Source organism: Ursus maritimus, unplaced genomic scaffold (genome assembly GCF_017311325.1).
Source record: "Ursus maritimus isolate PB19 unplaced genomic scaffold, ASM1731132v1 scaffold_9, whole genome shotgun sequence".
NCBI lineage: Eukaryota > Metazoa > Chordata > Mammalia > Carnivora > Ursidae > Ursus > Ursus maritimus.
Window position 1 is genome coordinate 70,396,560 of NW_024427107.1, and position 6,133 is coordinate 70,402,692.

Below are 6,133 nucleotides of genomic sequence, written 5' to 3' on the forward strand. Positions count from 1 at the left end.
AGTAGAGAAAACCAGGATATTATTGTCTGCCTGTAATCTCCAGGATAAAATACTAATTAGTAAGCATGGCACCTAGGTCTTTTCTCTCCTTACCTATTTCTCTATCATCTTGTGCTTCTCTTTGTGACAACAGAATCTCCATGCTTCCTCCTAGCTAAGGTTATGCCTCCCCTCCTCTCAGGGGCCTTGTGGTCTTGATCAACCCTTCTCTTCTCTTGTCTACTCAATGGGCACTTCTCTGCCAGATACATAGGCTTTCAAAAATGCGTCAATCTTTCCTACTACAAGAAATCAATAAATCATTAAGGAGGTAACACAAATTGCCTTCTGTCCTCTCTGTTTTAAGAATACCAATCTGATTTTTGTATCTCAAGTGGATCATTCCAGATATTTTGTTTAGTGATTTGTGTCTCAATTAATCCTCATAACAGCCAAGGAGATAGACTAGTCTTATCATTCTTGTTAATGTTTGAGGACTTGTCTAAGGTCACCGAGGTAATAAATGGAAAGAACAGAATTCAACCAAATGCAGTCAGACTCCAAAAATTACACTCATAATAAGTACACTGTACTGCAGCGACTAAAAGATGAGATGGAAATGAAAGGAAAACATATATATATATCTATTACATAATACATAATGTATAATGCATATTATGTACTATTTATAATTTCCGCATTTTATATTTGTATAAAAATATATATCTAGATCAGCTATTAATAGTGAGTGTTAATCAATATTTATTAAGCTTTAACCATGCAATAGGTACCATACTGAGCATTTAACGTATGCTATCTCATATAATTTTAACACGTTAGGTGTCATTATAATATTATTATACACGACGAAATGTAAGCCGAGTTAACTGAATAGATTAAAAAGAATTTTTTTTGGTCCGAGATCTCTGAAGCATGGAAGAGTTTTTATTTGAACTCTGGGGTATCTAGCATCAGTGACAATGCTTAACCACAATGCAACACAGAATATGTCACCCAGGGGCACCTGGGTGGCTCAGTCAGTTAAGCAACCGACTCTTGATTTTGACTCAGGTCACGATCTCAGACTCATGAGATGGGCTCCGTGCTGGGCATGGAGCCTGCTTAAGAGTCTCTCTCTGCCCCTTCCGTCCCTCTTTTAAAAAAAAAAAAAAAAAAAAGAATGCCACCCATTAGTATGCTATGAGTCAAAATCCCAGGGAAGAGATTTTATGTACCAAGTAGTGATTCACAGTGTCTCCTAAAGTTGAACCGATTTTTTAGGTAGAGCTGCACCTGCTCTGATGTAAAGGTGGAATTTCCCCCATGGTGCCCGAGGCTGGCCCCCTGGAGAGGAAGGACCACATGGATGGTAGGGTCATGCAGTGGCCAACAACTTCGGCTCTGGAACCAGAACCAGAATTGGATCTCAGCAGAGTCACAACTGTAACTTGGGGTGAGGTCTTTTACCTCTTTGCCAGTTTTTCCGTCTTCAAATACAGATAATAATAATCCCTCTGTGCCAAGATTGTTTTGTAGATTGACCGTAACAATACAGGAAAAATACTCAGCAAATGTTTGGAATATATTACATGCTCAATAAGCATTAATTAATATTGCTTCACAATGTAGCATGAGATTAGGTTTTATAGTGCTTGCCTCTAAGATTAGCGTTCTTCTTATCTTGCTATCACGAGCTCTTTTATGCCAAAAAAAGAAAATACTCTCCTCTTCCTAAAACATCACCATAGTAGCTATCCATTCATTCATGTCAATGTTCCAGGCATTCCTCAAAGGTCTAAGAAGGAACAACAGTGTATGATTTATGCCTCCAATGACTTCCAGAATAACAGATGTAGGAAGTCACATATACAAGTAAACATGTGACAGTATAAAAATTGCTGCTATCAGGTGCCCCATATGGCCATTTCCTATTCATCTTTTGAAACAGGTAAGTGTGGATATCACCTTCCATCTGAGGTCTTCTTTGATTTGCCCATAAAAAACAAACAAACAGACAAACAAACAAACAAACAAACAAACATTTTTCCATCCTCACCTGTTACCATTACTGCATTTACTCAATGTAACCATAATATTTTGAAATTTTCAACCTTAAATAAAGGGATATTTGAAGACCGAGACCCAGTGTTTTTGTTTGTTTGTTACCTTTTCCTTTTTTAAGGACTTTAAAGTTTTGGACAGTGCCTAGAATACAGAAGACACTTAGATGTTGGATGATGGATGGATGGACAGAGGGAGGGATGGAGAGTAGGAGGGATAGAGGAAGGGAGGAATGGAGGGAGGAAAGAAGGAATGGATGGATAGAGGGAAGGAAGGAGGGATGGATGGATGCATAAATGACTTCAAGAGAAACAGACTGGAGGAAGACATAAAGTTTGGTTGAGAGTAAGACAGAGAAGGGAGACTTCATAGTACAAGGAGTGTTTGAGTTCTATCTAAAAGGTGAGTAAGATTTCAGCACAAACACATTGTATGTGTGGTGGTGGGAAGCTGGTGGGGGTAAAGCATTCTAGACAGAGGGAAAAGTATAATAAAAGCTCAGAGCTTTGGAATTTAATGATGTATTAATTGGATGGCAAGCAGATCAGAGGAGATAGAGTTGGGACTGGAAGCTGGAGGAGGAGAGCAGAGGGAAAGAGACAGAACAAGTTTCAGACCCCGCTTGAAAGGCCTTGGAAACCATGCTAATGAATTTGGACTTTCAAACCATAGCGGCATCTCAATAGGGAAGCATGCCTTTCTTGCTAAAAGGCTTAAACACGATCGAGGACATTATTTCATCACCTTGAGCTAAGTACCAGTACTTGATTAAAACTGAGAGCAGGCAGACAGCTCCAGTGGTGTTCTCTGGGAGCCTAAATCACAGGGTTTTGGCATCTCTGAATTTAAAGGGAAATTGAAATCGCTTCGATACTCATTCAGGCTGAAAGTACTTTTAGAATTTCCAAGAGGAACAATTGAAAACACAAATCTGTCTCCTAACAATGCTTAGGCTTTGGGATTCTTCCTGCCTTTATTCTGTTGAATGAGACAGAATGGAATGAACAATAATCTCTGACATGCTCTTACACTGCATTTGTAGAGCACGCTCACGAAAGTGACTTCATTTGATCTTCATAAAAACCCTGTGAGCTAAGCACTATTATCTTCATTCAGCAGAGAGCAAACAGGCACAGAAATAGTAAGGCAGGCAAGTTTGATTCTCTCACATCTCTCTTTCTCTGACCCTCCCAGCTGGGGCAAGTCCTGAGGACCTTCACAGCTGATCAAAGCCTTTCTGGCGCCACGTTTATCACAAAAGAGGCCAAAGGTGAAGGGCGGATGTAATACAGATCGAGAAGCTACTCTGTCTGACACCTGTCGTGATTATCATCAGATAATTCCCATCACTGCCTCTGGAGGTAAGTGTAATTGTGCCTACTTTGTAAAAACAGACACTGATGCTCAGAGAGTTTAATAAACTTGTTCAAGTTGGCCCAGCTGCAAAATGGTAGGTCAGATTTGAACTCTAGCTGTGGCCTCCAACACACACACACACACACACACACGCATTTCCTTCTACCACTTCACGCTTCCATAATGTTAAGAGTATGGGCTCAGAGCTCAGACTGCCAATGTTTGAATGTCAGTGCCTTATGACCTTGGCACTGGCTTTGTGACCTTGAGAACCTGTGCTTCAGGTTCTCATCTCTAAAATGAAGATCATATTAGCACTTATCTCTAGGAGTGGCTCTGCAAATGAGTTATGACAACACATGTCAAGTGTTTCAAGTGTTCCAAACCCAGAATCAGTACGAGGTACGGGCAGTCTATGGTTATCAAGTACCTTATGGGTCTTTGAATTACTTCCCTTCTCCAGACCCATACCTGATACCTTGATCCCATATCAATTAGCTTCTGTGGTGCTAGGGCTCAGTTGTCAACCAGACTTGACACCATGCTCTCTGGAATGAGTTGGTCTGGAAGCCCACATGGTTCCCAACCAGGCTTCCCTATGAGTCTCACTGTGCCAGCCCAATCTGATGGTTGGAATTTACCATTTGGACTTTCTATGTTTGTCCTTCAGTCCCCTGAACCCCAACTATTTGGATTGGTGCTCTAGAAACGCAATTAGCTTTTGCTTGATCCTCTTCAGAGGATGACAACCTAATACCTGAGCACTCTGGTAGGTGTTCCTCTATCTGTATCCATCTCCTTGGAACAATAAGTCCTTCCCCTTCTAGCATTTATATTACTGAAGATTGGCTCAGTTTCCTCCTGGCTTGCTTCTGCTTTCTGTTGGAATTTTGCACTGAACATTTATTTTACCTTAGGAGTTATGCGAGGTCTTAGGGAAACAACTCCAATCAATCAGGCATGGTTTCTGTCCTCAAAGAGAGTAGACAGATTTTAAGCAATCAATTATACAAATAATTATCTGATTATAGTTGAGAAAAATGTCTTTGAAACAGAAACAGAGAATTCTTTGAACAAATGTAACAAGAAGACTCCCACCTCGTCTGAGGATTCAGGGAAATCTTCTGGAAGAGGTGGAAACACAAGTGGTCGAGGACTCCCCAGCAGGCAGCTTTTTTATTCCCACTTTATTTACTCGAATGTTTCTATGTGATTCGGAAGGAATAGAGAAAAAAGTAATCATCTCTAACAGTTTCTCAGAGCTGTGATAGACTTTCCAGTTTGCATGAGTGATAATTACAACATGATTAAAAAAAAAAAAAACCTTTTTATTAAGTACACGTCAGGTACTTTGCTACAGACATCACATCAATCTTGTTTTTTTGGTCTGATAAAAATCATGTGTCTGACGCTTTTCTAGGCTCTGGAGAGACAAAGGCTTGGAGGAAGAGCAATTTCTGCCTTCAAAAATGTCATAGCGCACTGGTCTTCACTGCAAATCTGAATCGTGTCAGTCTGGCTGAGCTAGGCTATGGTGGTGTCATGAATTCGTGTCCGCTTAAAGCTCATCCATGCGTTGGTTCACACCCCTGTAGGTCAGAGATCTGGGCAAGCCTCTGTTCTCTGTTTAGGGTCTCATAGGCTGAAACCAAAGTGTCAGCTAGGTGGGGCTCCTGTCTGGGGGCGCCGGGGAAGAATTCACTTCCAAGTTCATTCAAATCGAAGGCAGAATCCAACACCAGCAAGGAATTGTTGGCTGGGAGTCGCTCTAGGCAACAAGGGGCTCTTCTAGGTCCTACCAGAGGTCCAGCAGAGAATGTCCTCCTCACCGCATCTCCCTCGTGCTTCACATCTCTCTGACTTCCGCCACCAGGGCAGAGAAAAACTGCTTTTCAAGGACTCAGTGTGGTTAGACTAGACCTGCCCTGAGAATCTCCCTCTGTTCCGCTTACTAGTATTAATTGCACCTGCAAAAGCCCTTTTCCTGTCTAAGATACCGTGATCATGGGGGTAACACCAGGGCACAAAGTGTATGGGGGCCATCTAGAACTCTTTCTACCACATGTAACAAACAGCCCCATGGTTCCAGTGACTGGAAACAATAAAGACATATTTCTCACCGATGAACAAGTCCATCGGGGGTTGGCTATAGCCCTGTTCTGCAATGGCCTCGCTCTAGAAACAGACTGATGGAGCAGCTGCCCCCAGCTGTGGTATCGCCAGTTGCTCAGCAGTGGGAATGAGAATGAGCTTGTGGATTGCACACTAGTTCTTCACACTTCTGCCCAGCAGGCACACACATCCCTTCTGATGTTTCATTGACCAAGGCAAATGACATGGCCAGACTACCTTCAAGGGGCCAAGGAAGTGCAATCCTGACATTTGCCGGGAAGAAAAGGACACCCAGAAATATTTGGAGGGGCTGAACTAATAAGGCCCACAGTTCTTTGGATCACCAAATATTTGGTTCACTTTCCTTCTGGCACACAAAATACTCTCACTCTTCTCCCTGCCAAGGGGGAAATCCAAGTCCTATTTATTTGCACATCACGCCTGACTTAGAGTTTGGGCATATGTGGGAATCTCCACATCAAAGATTAAGCATGATACTCTTTATAGTAGGTCTAATGGCCCCCTTGGTGTTCTTCCTCACTTGACAGAGAAAGAAACAGCCTTCAAAAAGTGAAGGTCAAGCAGCCAATTAAGTGGTAGAGCCAGAATAGAAATCGAGGTCTGT